The sequence below is a fragment of the Saccoglossus kowalevskii genome, chromosome 20 (assembly GCF_978046115.1).
Source record: "Saccoglossus kowalevskii chromosome 20, keSacKowa6.1, whole genome shotgun sequence".
NCBI classification, from domain to species: Eukaryota; Metazoa; Hemichordata; class Enteropneusta; family Harrimaniidae; genus Saccoglossus; species Saccoglossus kowalevskii.
This window is the reverse complement of record NC_140660.1, coordinates 7541049-7558572: the sequence shown is the minus strand read 5'-3', so window position 1 is coordinate 7558572 and position 17524 is coordinate 7541049. Positions and strand designations below refer to the sequence as shown.

Here is a 17524-nt window from a genome sequence, read left to right as displayed (position 1 = left end):
TGGTGAAATTCATAATGCCATGACAATCCTCACAGGTCTCCAACATACAACGAGTGAACAACATATTGAGCTAGGAAATTACGGATAAAGTGAGACAATAGTGATTTATTGAAGATCCAGAACTGGTTTGATAAGTTTGAAACTTTTGATCCCAATGAACCAAATTTGAGAAGTATATTATCAGGAATTGTTGCCTCGATTGAAAGTAGGGTTAATTTTGATAACATTGAGGAAATAGGAGAGGCCATTCAAAAATCACTTGACAACATGGCTTTGCAAGATGCAACAATAAAAAGAAATAAACTTGCCAAAACACTAGAAAGTCTTAAAGTCAGTATTACAATTGACAACAAAACAGTGCACATCGATCCCATGGTTCTCATCGCTAGACTGATGCTTATACTTCAAAGGGAGGCTGATCCTTCCCCATACTTTGCTGATGAACTAACATCTGTTCCTACAGCTCTGTTCAAAGACAACATTATGAAAAAAGCCAACAAAGCACTCCTGACTAAAGCTTTGATAAGTAACACACTACCTGAAAATGCAAATACAGTGACAACAGAATATGTTCTCGATGGTGGAGCCCTACTGCATAGAGTTCGTTGGCTACCAAACTTGATCTATAATGATATAGCATATATTGACATGAAATTTGGCCACTGTTACATTGTTTTTGATGGTTATGAAAGTGGAGCCAGCACTAAAGACCATGAACACCTGCACAGAGCAGGAAAAACATCTGCAGATATCCAAGTATGCAGTGACTTACCAGCTTTCAATGTCAGTGAGCATTTCTGTCTAACACTAATAACAAGGCACAGTTTATTAAATTACTTGGTCAAGCCCTAGCAAATGACGGCCATCAAGTATAATACAGTAAAGGTGATGCTGAAACATTAATTGCATCAACAGCATTACAATTAGCTGCTTCTGGTAAAAGATCTACTGCGGTGGTAAATGATGCCGATGTCTTAGTCTTGCTCTTGTACGACTGGAATAAAGAAATGGCCAATATCTATTTCCGTTCAGAAGCTACGAAAGACAAAAATAACATTGTTCCAATTTTCCCCATTGAAACCATGTCAGATTCTCTTGGCAACAATCTGAAGTCTTTCATTCTTTTTGTTCATGCGTGGTCTGGGTGTGACACATCTTCAATTTTCGGTCAGGGAAAAACCAGTATGTTAAAAAGGCTAAAGAAATTAAAGCAACTACAGGAGACATGCTCTATATTTGGCAGTGATGTTGCTACACAAGGACACATATCTGAAGCAGGACTGGCACTGTTTGCGCTTAGCTATGGTGGAATTGCTGGAGACTCCCTGGCTCATTTGCGATATAAGAAGTATATCGATATGATTGCTTCAAGTAAATCAAAATTTGAGCCACGGAGGTTGCCGCCAACAGAGAGAGCGGCATATTTCTGCTGACTGCGGGTTCATTATTAAGTTCGAGTGTGGAAGACATTTGATAGTTGTCATGAAAACTCATTGGAGTGGGGCTGGAGAAATATTAACAATCGGTTGATGCCAATAATGACAGATAAAGATGTAGCACCGGAGAATTTGCTGATAATTATCAAATGCAAGTGCAAAATTAACTCGAAAAATGTGTGTGGTACAGACTCGTGCTCTTTTCGAAAAAGTGGGCTAAAATGTGTTGCAGCATGTGAAGGGTGCAGAGGTGATAATTGTTATAATGCTGAAGAGCCACTTGTTGAAGAAAATGACATTCAATAAACTATTGTATGACCAGATATTTTAGACATATTTGTATTAGAAAAAATGGTTGAGCTAAGGCTTCTATTTCTCAAGCATGTTCTTATTATACATCTTAAATAATTTTGTTTTTTCATACACTGTGATGTCGTGAATTCGGATCTCTAAAATATTATATGTCACATGATTTCTGGTTTAATTTTATGAGCTTCCAGTGAAAACAACTTGTAGAAATGGCATAAGCATGTTTCATCATTGTATATCTGTAACAAAACTTACATCCAGAGCTTTTACATAGATGACTTGCAAATCAATCTCGCCACGGCATCTATCTCGCTTCTAAACTTTTAGTAAAACGGGTGCCTTTAGTAAACTAGCCGACTTGGTACAAATTTATTCCCGGTTCCACCCTAAAACGACTGCACTATAAGGTGTTCTTCCCACGTTTCATTATAAATCAATATACCATCTACTAGGTGGACCAAATTCTCTACATCTTTTAGGACCAACCGCATTGTTCGACTAAAAGTTGCGGGACTATTAACTAAGCCAAAGGGTGTAACTTTATATTGGAAGAGACCCATGTGAGTTAAAAATGCTGTTTTTGGTTTTTTGTCCTTCGCCAGATAAATTTGCCAAAATCCCTTGGTGAGGGGCATTTATAATGTCTATACAATAATCCCTTATTTTCATGAAAACTTACTACTGTACTAGAACCAGTTTTGGCCAACTCACGGGTCTTTTTTAGTGAAGGGTCAGTTTGTTGCTCTTCACGCAATATTTTTCTGGTAACTGTTTTACCAGGTTCTTTGGGTACTATGAGAGGCCGTGTCAAATGATTGCGGGCCTTAACCTGTGCACGGGTCTCCACTCCGCCGACCTCTGTTACCTCTGATACCAGAGGGGTAGAAACCTTTGTTTTCCCCTTTTCAGGGCTCACATTGATGCTATCACTTGAATCACTCCCTTGAACAGAGGAACTGGGGACTATTTCCACAGTGCCCTGCTCCTCGAGGTTGATAGGGTTCGTATTTTTTAGGGGAGTTGCACCCATCAAATGTTCAGTTCTCGTTAAACCATCACTGATTCGAACTCCTTTTGGGTTCACAATACAATTGATCTCTCAGAAACTGTCGTATTTTTGTATGGGAATTGCGCCCTCAACCATCCCAGTTCTTTCACTACGTGAAATGGTGATAATGTACGCCAATGCAAATATTTATTTTCCCCTGAATACATGCAAATGCTTGAAAGCTTGGTGGTATGGTAGTTTGCAGTGCCATATTGCTTTTACACCCGATGATCTAGGGCCTATAAGTTTTATTATAGCATTGCAATATGGTCTGTCTATCGTTGTGTATAGTGTATGTGGTGAAGCAGTAAAGCCAAGTCTGATATTTTATTCGTGACGCCCCTTCTTTCTCACGGTACTTCTTTCTAGACAAATGTATCATTTGAGAATACAATCGTACATTATGACACACTACGTGAAATGGTGTTAATACATGCCAATGCAGGTATTTATTTTCCCCTGTATTCATGGCGAATACATACAAATGCAGGACAATACATATGAAAACAGGAAATAATAATAAATTTCTGTATTCATGCCGTTATTCAGATATAATTGCACTTTTGAAAATACATGGTGAACAAACTGTAAATATCAGTGAATAGTGTTTGTAAATACATGGCTTATTGACGATTTATTTAGCAATATTTCTACAAATATATATTAATTTGTATTAACCAAATGAAGATAAATATATGGCTTGCATATAAATTAAACACATCTGAATATCTGGATGGTTTAGAAGTGAGTAAGGTTTAACGGATGTGGGTATTACTTAAGATGGAAGTAGCGCCCCACCCCCGAGACACTATATTGTTGTGTACCACTAGTGGTGGAATTTCCCGGCACATTCACTGCCACTTGCTACACATGTTGGTATGATTAAACATATTTTGACTGTTTTTTAAATGTTATTCAATGAGGTAGGACTTTGTCTTAGATTTAATTTGATATGTGTCATCATTGGTTTGTTTAAAATGTCTCTAGAGGGAGTGATTGGGCCTGCCAGAAAGAGTTGTATGTTTTACCACAAATTCTGCGAACAGGACATTGAATGGTCATTCAAATGGCTAAAAACGTCAGCTTACTGCAATGATTGAAGGCATAGAACACTGCTGCCTTGACATTTACGCAAGTTTTTTCTATGGTTTCTGAATAAAAAATGATATAGGTGGCTGTGATATTTCATCACGTGACATAGCTTATTTCATTACTATGACAATAAAATAAAAGAATCTTGTAAACTGAATAAGCTTTCACATGGAATATTGATATATTGTCTAAGTGCAAATATGATTACATCATAAGAATGGGGGAGATAATTATGTAGCTATGATGTGTGTAGCATTTGTAGCTTCATGAGTTTTTGGTGGGAAGTACCTATTTTGTGGGATAATCTGGGATATAAAGTTCTCCCAAAGATAACATTCTCAACCTGCAGCCTCAACATTTTATGTCTGATTTCATATTCCAGTTTAATGCACTACATTCACAACTTGTAAATCAATCAAAGAGGAATCCATTTTCAGTATTTTTTCTCACTCCTTTATTTAAAAAAACACAACACTGTAATTATATAATAACTACTTGACTAATGAAAGATACAGTGGCTAAAAACAAAGTATCAAACATGTATAACCACATGCATGAGAACTTGCACATACCAATACATGCATTTCAATGGATTTTTGTACACAACAAAGTTGAGAAGGATGACACTTCATATTATAATTTTCAGATAATGCAAGAAAATGTGTTCCTTATAAACTCTTGTGGTACATGTGGTCTTACATCCAAACTACATTAATTTATTCAAAAATGTAATGCCCATCTGAGGTTGTTGCAAGCCAAGCAATTCATATTAGAGTGGCAGTCATTGTGGATGTAATGATTTGATTTACAATTTCTAGCAGATTTCAATAAAACCTTTATTGCTATGAGTTTTAAATGAACATAATCATGTTTCAAAATTAATATTTTTTATTTGATTTCATCATCTCATCAGTTTGGACTAACAATTCACAAAATAAAAACAACTCAAAATTAATTCAATGTGCAACTGAATCCAATAATTTAAAATCCAATAAGGTCTGTAATAGCACCTAATATGTCTTTACCACATATTTGGTCACATATGGACTATTTTGCCAAAACAAAATAAAATTATGTACAATGTATATATAAATTTTGGTCACACTATCCTGATAGTAAAGTATTAAAAATTAATTAAATAGGTAAATTTCTCTAAGTTGAAAATCAAAAGTATATCTTTCACAACTAAACATCTAGGTACATCCCTATTAAGTTTGATCGAATAGTTATTGAAAAAATAAATATGTAAATCAACACAATATTGCACAGTGCATGCCTCATAAGGAAAAAATAACATGCATATCTATACCAAGTTGTTCTATCCTTTTTATTTTTATTTATTTTTTGAGAAGATCAGAAAAAAAGATGAGACAGAATTGCAAGATATGACTTCAATACTTTGCCAGGACTATCACTATGGCTAACCCGAACTGACAGTGTCTGACACAGAGAGATGGAGCTCCACAAACATGGGCAATTTTACTGCCCCCATCCCCTCCTGCACTTAATAACAACAATTCCCAGCGCCAGCCCTGTACATGATATACGAAATTTAATTATTTAAATACTGGAGTCGATGGTACAACCACAGTAACATTTTCACCATTTGACCTACAATATGGAAATTGTATTTGGTGTTGAGCAGAAATGCAGTGCCCCATTATTCGTTGTATTGGAACAAAGGCACCACACTCAAAGTCTGTTCCCCAAACTTCAACATGTGATAGTAAGAGTAACATAGTAAGAGTGCATGGGATGTTTCTTGTACCAAGAAACCTCAGCAAGGATGTGAGACACTTTCTTCCTATTGCCATCCGAGTCAGTCAGCATAATCTCACTCCTAATAAAGTTGGTGATAAGCCCTGGTCTTGGCTGAGCACTTGCATCTATCTCAGACACATTACCAATCCACTTGGCAAGAGGAAGTTTCTCCTCTAGAAAACTTTGTGCAATAGATATTGTCACAGTACTTAACCCTCTTGTACTACTTTGCCTACATCTTTGTATACAACTCAGAGAGTTCAGATACATCATTTTCATCAATGTTATATGCACGCTCTGGTGGCAACACTACTATACTACAGTCTTCAGTGAAATTACAAAGACTAATATCAGGATTTACACAATTCAAGTACACTGAATGGCCTTGTTCAACTGTTTTCATCTGATGTAGGGTTCCTCTTGATCTATCATCAGTAAGGATATTCTGTATTTCACTGTATATCAAACACCTGCTGACCTTGCAGAACTCGTCGCATAGGTTGAACTGTTATAAAATGGTTCTTTTGGTGATAAGACCCCAGAATACCATTGAATCTTACGTATGAAAAGCACCAAAAACTATATACTGGGCCAAAATACTTAGGTGCATAAGCAAATGCATTTTCATTGTGCATTTATTATTTCCATAACTTGTGTCCCTTGTATATTTCTTCCATGGAGATTATCCTTGTGCAAAGCAACTTGCAAGCATCAACAAACAGTTGCCAACACTTGTAATGTTCTTTGGAAAATAACATCTTTCAGGGAAAATAACGAATATACACACACCCAATTTTTCCACTGATCAGCAGTGAAGCCTGAGAAGCCAGAAGCAATTTTGTTTGGAATTCTTCCAATATTTGAAAGGACTTTTAAGTTTGTCCATACGTACTTGAATCTCATCCATTCTTGCTGCATCTATAATTCCTGCTTCTTTCCATACTTTTGTTACATGTTTAGCGGTACCCAGAAGCAAATTATGTATCGGGTCCACAACATGAAAACGAACAGGCTTGAAGTAATGCAAAGAATTCAAACTTGTCCACCGTGCACCAAATTCTTGTTCAAGGTTTGACTGCTCTGTTGGATTCGTTGCATGTAATGTTTTCAAACCATAACACTTATGTTCACTTTCACTTCTTTCTGGGTATGTCTCAACATTAAAGTTTCTGTAATCAGCCTTTTCTCTAAAAGCTGCACATGGGAATTCGTTTAGGCATTTACTGCAACCTGAAATAAAAAAAAATAAGTACATATGCCTGGAAGGTTCATGACATATCATTCTTAGAAGAAATCACTTTTGACCAAAAATGTTAAAAATATTCACTAAAAATCAAAATTTGCATATTTTGACAAATTTAACAACTTTAATTGGGAATCAGTCCAAGTACATTTGGTCAAGTGGTTCTGGAGAAGAAGATAAAAGTGGACGTGGACATAGACAACGACGAATGATTAGTCATCTTTAATGACAGTAAAGCTTAAAAAATGTGATAATAAGTCCATTAAAACTAGGTGGGGTAGGTAACCTATTTTTGTTTTGGCTTGTTATGAGACCCTACCCCTCATAACTGAATCTAAACGCTGACATAACTTGTTCTAAGAAAAACCTAGATTTGTTTGTACTTTTCTCATATGACAGCAAACTTATTTCTGGTCAACTAGTAGTTGGTATCAAGCGCACTCTATTTTTCATAATTTTCTTATCTTGCTTAAAAAAGTTTGCTCTTTTCAAAAACATGTTTTACTATACGCATATAGTATAATGCCTGAAAACAGTCTGTTTTTTTCATTAGTTTATGCTTTTAATGTGCTATTAGGCTACCCAGGCCAATTCTGGTAAGCTAACCTACTGTTGCATCATGGCATTTAATTTGTCACAACTTAAAGTGCCTGTGCAATACCCACCCTCACGTTTTCCATTTTAGATCTATGCCCCACTGAAATGGGCAGTTATTGATTTTTTTGCTGAAAATGATTACTCGTATCCAAGTAAATTTGGGATATTTCTCGTGTTGTAGCCACGCCCACCTATCCCGAAACGGTCGACTGTTTCCGGATTTCCGACTCTCGCCGAAAGTGCGCCACCAAATGCCAAAATGTGAGAGGAAGTCATACCCCTGAGCCGTAATAACACTGGTCATTCAGTATACTTTTAAACGATATACATTTTTCGGTCGGCGTTTTTTGTTTTCTACTTTTTTTGTCTATTTTATTGTTTTGAGAGAGAGTTTTTAGATGTTGTGTTGTGGGCAGCTGCAGTGAAACGTATAGTCACAGTGTAAGTATTCACACGTTTCTAATCGATCCAAAGGTGCAACATCAGTGGAAGAAAGCCACTTAACTTCAGATTCCTTTTTTTGTGGAAAAACTGTTCTCGTCCATGAAAAAACAACTAGGTTTAAAAAGAAACGCCGACAACATAAACCTGGCGCAACACTTTTGAAAGAAATAGATTCCGGACCATGATCACCGAGGCGGATTTCAGAAGAGAGAGAGAGACGACCGGCAAGTGTTTCAAATCAGTTGACTTTTTTGCGATCCTGATTATCGTTTTATATAGACCATTTAGTCCCTGTTAAGTAAATGGTAGCAATAATTTTGACAGTGACACGAAAACGGAGCGTCGACAAACAGGAAATTACACAGCCCTTACACACTGCTAATTGTTTTCATTTTCGAAGGCTAAAAGTTTCTGAATTGTTTGGTGATTGGTGTTGAATGTCGAATTCACACCTTTGTTCTTTTTTTACCTCCATGCTTGCAGCTTGATCTGCGCACAGGGACTGTGATCTGCGTAATAATTTATGAAATAAGAATCCGGGCTTGGTCAATGTATTTCCACCAAATAAAGTTTTAATATGATATAATTATGACAATCACGCCATGGATCACGCTAACTCGAATCCACTCTGAATTTATCTGTATGTGTGTCGATCTCGATTATTGTTGTTATCCAATTAAACGCCGCTTTTAACGCACTTACCCTCGTCGTGACCCGACGCGTTCACCTATTTCAACAAAATTTCAATTTATTTCCACGCGGCTGTCATTTATTTAGTAACTGTGATTTGTCGTTTTTTTTATTACTTTATAGTGATCACTATAGTCTAATGTTTAGAATGTCAAAATATGTTCTCTTTTATTTTAATTTTGAAAGTTTTACTCAGACAATCGATGAAATAAAACAGTGTAGTGATGTGCCTAGTAACCTGCTAAATAACGAGATAATTATGACGTAAAATTCTATTTTGTCCAGCGACAGTGTACAAACGTGTGCCGGTAACTGTGACGATCACGGTGACTAGCTACACCAGAACGGACATATTTAGCATCTAACTCAATCCCATGCAACAAACAATGATGCTATGTGTTCATTATGGTCCATTCTTCCTCGAGGAACAAGTACATAAGTGAAAATTTAGTCAAAGACGAGAAAACAGCACAAGAATTTTGCCTTATTTACACGTATCGGCAAAGCAAGCTGCCATGCGATTTCCCCTTCTGACGTCACAAGGGGAATTTCTGTATACAAATAAGAAGCTAATGAGGAGCCTCGTTTTAAAATACACAAAAATAAAGTTGCCGTAGATTGAGTTTAAAACACATTGTTTCACTCAAATAAAATAATTCATGCTTAGAAACATAAAAAATAATAATATGGTTGTATCAATGGATAATTTTAGGCGTGAAAATAGCAGCCATTTCACAGGCACTTTAAATAACTTGGCCATTTTTCAGGCAAAATCCATCGATGTCGTCCTGGATTCAGTTAAGGGGTCAAATTCACCTATTTACAAAAGGCTTTCATAAATATAAAACATAATACAACTTTACTGTATTAGAAGCCAGCGATGCTGGAAACGCATGTACATAGAATTTCTCTAAAATGCATTAAGTCGTCTGAAATACTCTTGCTGTACTCACAGAACAAAGAATTATTCTTTCTTTTTATGTAAAAAAGCATGATTCCGCCATGCACACATTTTTCAAAAAATGTCTGTCATATTTTATCAATAATGCTTTTTATTCTTGTACTAAAAAGATGTAATGAAACCGGAAATAAGTTGGTGGAATAATTTTAACTGAAAATTTATAAACCAAATTGCGTTACATCAATACATAAGTTTAAAAAAGTGAAAAACAAAACATGCTTACCTATTTTTGAATTACTAGTTATCAAAACAACACTACTCTTTTTTTCTGGGGGGTGAGGTTACATAAATGGACAAGTGTTACGATTACTAACCTCGGAGTGCACCATGCCAAAGAAATCCTCTACATTTCCGAGTAGCTGGAATATCACTTGATATACACATCAGAACAGCTTTGTATATATTTCCCATACTGGAACCATCGTTCATTTTCACACCAATGAGAAGTTGTTGTAGTTCATTTGCTAGTAGGTTGTCTTTCTCTCCACATGTTGCAGGCAGCCACAAATCCAGGTCTTCTAACAAATGTTTTCAGTGATGTTATTAAACTTCTGTAACAATACACTTTCTTTGGATACAAATATTCTTGGCCATTTTTTCCCTTCACTTTTTTAAGTAACACTTCTCCACATGCCTTTTGACAGGATTGGTGCTGATGCTGAGGAAATGCAATATGCCAACATTTCAGCGACACTTTCTGACCATTAGATTTTATTTTAAAGCAGTTTTCAAATGGATAAATACTCTAGCACTTGGGACAGACAACATATTGTGTGAATGCATCTCTGTCAAGTCCTAGAAATTTCCTTATGGTGAATAATGTACCTGGTAAAACCTTGATGAATTTTGTAAGTCCATAAACGTTGAAAATTACAGCCACTGTCAGCAGCAGATGTTTGATGAATGTTACAAGGTATTGAATACCTCTATTAGACACTACATATATTTTCTGCCAAGAAAGCAGAAACAGCAATATTGCAGTCATCAGATGAGAATGATTTGCTGGTGTACCCCCGGTAGGATCAGGCTGATTTGGTAAATGCTCATTGAACTACATGGCCTCATAAATGTCAGCATCATCCACCCAGACTTCTGTATGCTTTTCATTTAGCAAAGGCTTATTCCCTGATGCGTCACGACCATTATTATCTCTACAGCTCTATAAAATAAAATAAAATAAAATAAAATAACATTATTAATTTAGAAATGTACAGTTAGTTGGCCAGGCCTCGTTTATTTTTTAATCTCACTGCCCAAATACCCACTTAACCAAATTCAGCATGAAAACAGCAATGTTGTTCATGCTTAGTTGGGCAGGTGAAACCTGAATAATTCCTGCCCATAGTTCCCTTTTCGGGCAGGTAAAAAGCCCCAATTTTGAGTCCTGTTGGCACTGAAAAAATATATAAAATTCAGATAAGATAAAAATGCGCATATGTTTGTCTAGTAATGAACAAGCTAGGCGGTCCAAACACAGCGCCACCAGAAGTGGGTCATTCAGCGTACACAACGCTTCACTCATTCAGCTTTTGCTTATGAACCGTTCGCACTCAATTGCATTTATTGCTGCAATTTAAAGTGATAATCTACAATGAATTCTCGACGACGCCTTGGTGCAACTGCACCAAGCATTCAGTTCTATAATGGAAGACAGACCGCCACGTTTATTTACTAATAGCACCAATAGTAGTCTCAATAGTGGCTCATTATACAATACCAGTAATCCATCAACACCACCCATGCAATATACCGATTTAGACGCACAGCCAGCCCAGTTACCAAGGTGACTAACTCCACGACAGCCACTGCAACAGCATATTCATAACGCAGCTACTGGATTTCCATCATCTGACTAGAATCCAGGTAGTGAAGAATTATTGTCTGTTTCTATTCTTGTGTCATTCTATAAGTATTCGTTACCGTTTTATTCATTGTTAAAGGTGTGAACAGACAATCTCAACAGCAAGTGTTCCTTTGTCTGAGTTTATGTTTGTTTGAGTTTGTCTTTGGTTTATACATAATTCCCTTGAAGTAGTGAAAATGGTTGCAAAAAATCATTTGGAAAGAAAAAATAAACCAAAATATGCACCCATTCTTTTAAATGTAATATTTTATAGAACTATTAGTAATTTTTCATGTAAATACCATTCGGTGATTCACAGTGCAAGTTTATTGAAGTATGCCTGGCTTCCTGTTTTATCTACTGATGAAAGGGTCTGTAAAAATGGTCTGTAACATATGTAAAACTACTCCCCTATAGTTCATATAGATGGATAGAGTAGATTGATGTAGTAATTAAACCACGGTAAAGTTTATTTTTATTTTTATTTTTTAAAGCTTCATTGATAAGTCAGTTTCCATAAATTTATGAAAATACAGTTCCCTGCATTAAGCTGTTTTCCATTAATTCATAAAAATACAGTCCCTTGCATTAGACTATATTTACAATATCATAAATACAGAAAAGTACACTGCTTGTATCAGCTTGTATTCATATGAAATATAGCAATAATACAGAAAAATGCAGGACTGCATTCAGCATGAATACAACTGAATGTAGGAAGTGTATTGTACCTGTATTAAAAGAGTGCAATTACATGTGAATACAGCATGTATTCACATTATATTAACATGAATGCATTGTAACATTCTCGTATATTTTAGTGTATTTTCTGTTAATACAAGTTAATATGCAGCATAGAGTCTGTATTTTCACGTAGTGTTTTTTTGAGCTTGTTGCCCCCTAGAACCGATTATTAAGTCTTACATGGGAGCATCTATACAAATAATGTTAACAGGCCCAGTATAATATGGAGTTTGTACATCTAAGCAGGCAATGTCTGCATATTTATTTGTTCCATCTATTAGGACAATAGGTGATTTTCCGAACAATTGCGAGATCTCGCGAGATGCATGAAAGACGCGCGTCGAACGTCTGCCGCAAAAATCGAACGATTTGATTTTGAACTAGAATTTCTTTATTTCGCAGCTTACATTGACCGGCCGATCTTCGACAGAGGAATATTGCTTCCGAATACCCTCACTTAATCGAAATTGCCTATCATCAAATGTGGACAGCACATTATTAAGCATGGAAATGTCCCCGAAATACTTTCGCGTTTGTCGAATCCCACGCGATGTTTGACGCGACTACGACGCTATGACCTTTGTTTGTCCTGTTTTTACGTTCGATTTCACGCATAACGCGTGATTCTCGCAGTGTACGGAAAATGGTCTATTGCCCGTCTTTCGGCAATAAATTGTGAGGAGAGAACCAAACCACTTTTCCACTTATGTCCGTTAGCACGCCCTCTAGCGACAGGCATAGAAACAGAACTCCGAAATTTGGCAATGTCCACACTCATTAATCCACTTATGGGGACCACGCGGAAACTCTGTACCATATCAGATTCCGATTTTGGGGCAGGCAGGGAATCGTTTTGCATATAACAAAGAGCTGTTAATCCAGCATCTCGCCCTTTTTGGGGTTTATTACTCTCAGGTTTCTCAATCATACTTGCACTAAATAACCGTTTTCCATCAATATTTGTTTTTGACCAACAATTGGCTTGCTTATGACCAATTATGACAACGATGGCAGGTGACTTTGGTTTCACCGGTTTGTATATTGGCGCCAGGCCGACTTGTCTGGCTGTTTTGGTTAAACGCTCTGGACACCAGTGAGCAGGTACAGCGAATATTACAACATTCGCTGATATGAACGTATACAACTCATCACCAAAATACTACAGAAATAACAATGAAATTAACTGACTAGAGTCCGACGACGTCTCCAAGGAAGCGACCGAAGTTCATTATAATATCACAAGTGTAAATAAACAATGTGTTTACAGTTGTACTATTGTACTAATAACTTAATAAAATATAAATATATATGTATCGATACATCTCATTGAAATTGGCATGAAATTCACCAATATAAATATCACTTCTTGACACATTCAAATTGTGATTACTTTTATGAGTGGTCGATAACTTGACCACTCGGCTATTATGGTCGTTTGGATTTTATTCGAATTGGCGCCAATTTAATGTTTGGAAATGTTTGAAAATTGCATTGGTTTGCACTTGTGTCTTTCGTAAGTTGACCTATGACCTATGACCTTTAGTGCTGCAGCAGTCACGACGAAAATAAACGGCGATTTACGACATATTTATTGAATTGTTTGAACTTTTTACGATGGGTCTCGATAATATAACAACCACGAGCACATTTTCATTTATATTTACCAATTTCAAAATCACTTTTCACAACTTTGTAAACAGTTTGTTTATTATTTTATGCATTGATAGTGATATAATCTGCTAATATAAGAACTTTTCCAACGCATTTGCTCATTTTTTTCTATATTATAACCGCGGGGTCGTAAAACAATTACGTAGTTCAAATATATCAGCAAACCCACCAACTTTTGAAATGCGTTTCAATAATTTGAGACTGTTTTAGAAGATGTTATGGTCGGCGCATGTAGCACTATGCCAATATACGAGACGTTTAATTGCATTTTATTCACATTTCCTCCTTTATAACTTCACGGTTAGATATGGCAACAACTCGGGACAAGTATACACGCAAATCTACCAACTTTGCACTCACTTTGCACAACTTTGCACGCCATTTTAATAGCTTACATCCATTATGTGCAAACCGCAAAAACTTGTTGTACATAGGAAGAACGTGCAAATTTTAATATATTCTATAAACTTAAAATATCCAAATATTCAGCATGACTTTCTACTATAAATGTGTGACATCACAGTAATAAAACACAAAACATGCTTTATGTCTTTTTAATGGTTGTGACGAACGCTAAAAAAGTATTTCACCAGCTGGTTTGCTCAATTAGTGTCCCATGCAATTACTAGCCAGGCCCGATTGATCTTAACTTCAGTGAGAGTTCGATTACCTGACCAATCGGCTATTATGTTCATTTGAATTTTATTCGAATTGGGGGCCATTTAATGTTTGGAAATGTTTGAAAATTGCATTCGTTAGCACTTGTGTCGTTCGTAAGTTGACCTATGACCTTTGGTGCAGTAATCAGTATGAAAATAAATCGCTTTTTACGACATATTTATTGATTTTTCGAGCTTTTAACGATTGATCTCGAAAATAAAAAAACAATATGTCGCATTTCCATGTAAATTTGCCAAGTTTGAAATCACTTTTTATAACTTTGTAAGCCGTTTGTTAATTTTGTTTTTATTTTGATAGTGTTATAATCTGCTAATATAAGTGCTTTTCCAACCATTTGGTCATTTTTTCTATATTTTTAACTGCGGGGTCGATAAAACATTGACTTAGTTCAAATATATTAGCAAACCCACAAACTTTTCAAATGCTTTTTAGGCTGTTCTCGAACATGTTACGGTCGGCGCATGTAGCCAATATACAGGAAATGCACTTGCATGTTACATTTCCTACTTTATAACTTCACGGTTTGATATGGCAACAACTCAGGTCAAGTATACACGCAAATCTACCAACTTTGCACAACTTTGTGCGCCGTTTTAATAGCTTACATCCATTATGTGCCGACCGCAAAAACTAGTTGTACATTGAAAATACGTGCAAATTTTAAAACATTCTATAAACTTAAAATATCAAAATAATCAGCACGACTTTCTACTATAAATGTGTGACAAAACAATGATAAAAATACAAAAAAATGCTTTTTCATGTTTGTGACGAAAGCCATGAATGTATTTCACCAGCTGGTGTGCTCAGGGAGTCTGAGAGAAAAATACTCGCCACACCCGATTGGTTTTACCTTTTCAGACAGTTCGATCACCTGGCCACTCATCTATTATGGTTATTTGAGTTGTATTCGAATTAACGGCCATTTAATGCATAGAAATGTTTAAAAATTGCATTCGTTAGAACTTTTGTCTTTCGTAAGTTGACCTATGACCTCTACGTGGTGCAGCAGTCACTACAAAAATAAACGGTTATTTACGACATTTTTAATGACTTTTTCGAACTTTTAACAATTGATCTCGATAATATAACAACATAGGTTACATTTCCATGTAAATTTGCCAATTTTGCAATCATTTTTCACAACTTTGTATGCAGTTTGTTAATTATTTTTTGCTTTGATAGTGTTATAATCTGCTAATATAAGTGCTTTTCCAACCATTTGGTCATTTTTTCTATATTTTTAACTGCGGGGTCGATATAAGAATGACTTAGTTCAAATACATTATCAAACCCACCAACTTTTCAAATGCTTTTGAAATCATTTTGGGTTGTTTAAGAACATGTTATGGTCGGCGCATGTGGTATTATGCCAATATACGGGACTTTCACTTGCATTTTTTACATTTCCTCCTTTATAACTTCACGGTTAGATACGGCAACAACTCGGGACAAGTATACACGCAAATCTACCAACTTTGCACTCACTTTGCACGCCATTTTAATAGCTTACATCCATTATGTGCCGACCGCAAAAACTAGTTGTAGAAATTACGTGCAAACTTTAAGACATTCTATAAACTTAAAATATCAAAATAATCAGCACGACTTTTTACTATAAATGTGACATCACAACAATAAAATACAAAAAAATGCTTTATGTGTTTTTCATGTTTGTGACGAAAGCCAAACAAGTATTTCACCAGCAGGTGTGCTCAGGTTGTCTGCCATGCAATCACTCGCCTCGCCCGATTGGTCTTAACTTTTGAGACAGTTCGATCATCTGACCACTCGTCTATTATGGTCATTTGGATTTTATTCAAATTGGCGGCCATTTAATGTTTGGAAATGTTTGAAAATTGCATTTGCTGGCACTTGTGTCATTCGTAAGTTGACCTATGACCTCTACGTGCTGCAACAGTCAGTATGGAAATAAACGGCTTTTTACGACATATTTATTGACTTTTTCGAACTTTTAACGATTGGTCTCCATAATATAACAACATAGGTTACATTTCCATGTAAATTTGACAATTTTGCAATCACTTTACACAACTTTGTAAGCAGTTTGTTATTTTTTTCCCTTTTAATAGTGTTATAATATGCTAATATAAGGGCTTTTCCAATATATTCGATATTTTTTTTATATTTTTAACTGCAGTGTCGATATAACAATGACTTAGTTAAAATATGTTATCAAATTCCTTTTCTCCTTATACAAAAAGGAACTGTTATAATTTGATTCTGTTTACTTAGAAACTAAAATTGTGATTTCATGCGGGGTTTGTTTGCCAGTCGCTAATCATAAATATTGTGTCAACATAGTGCAATCACCTGCAAATTTGAATGCAATTATTAATTATTAGAGACATCAATGTTTTATTGAGTTTTTTTTATTTTTTACGGAGTTTTAAAATTATATAATGTAGTTGGAATTATAATTTGTAGTTGGAAATCAACAATGCAATGTACGACGTGAACCAATTCCTGATGATGTATTTTGGAATCCCAAATTCAAAGATTATACGCCAATGATAATTCCAGCTACACCCGAGATTAAAGATAATACATAATCTACTTCTTCAGCTGTGAACTTAGATCTGTGTCTTGAAGTTTTCTTTGAATATACTACATAAGACAAGTTTTTAAAAACTCCTAATCAAATCTTGGCAGATAATCCGACTTGTCGTTTACCAGACTTTTCAACACTGATATTTCCACTACGGGATTCGAAGACAACAGGATAAGTCAAATTTCCAAACAAATCTAGAAACTTTGCCATCTCTTCACACAGCTATTACTTAACCTTATACAAAAAGGTTATATGCCCATCTGTTAATACTGGCTTTCACTCGACGTATGAGTAATTTTGGAAACTTTTAACTCGTGGGTCCGTCACAATAACCACTTAAATGCCATTTCCGATCAAATCTACAAACTTTTTCACAATTTTGCACGCTATTGTTTAACATTACACGTTGTGCTTATATGACGGTCTGGTAAT

The 17524-nt window shown here is 35.7% G+C and overlaps 1 pseudogene; it reads right to left on the bottom strand.

Annotated features, from left to right (window-relative positions):
- Positions 1–6098: 6098 nt before the first annotated feature.
- LOC144342130 (uncharacterized) lies at positions 6099–16020 on the bottom strand (annotated as a pseudogene).
- Between the last annotated feature and the right edge of the window lie 1504 nt (positions 16021–17524).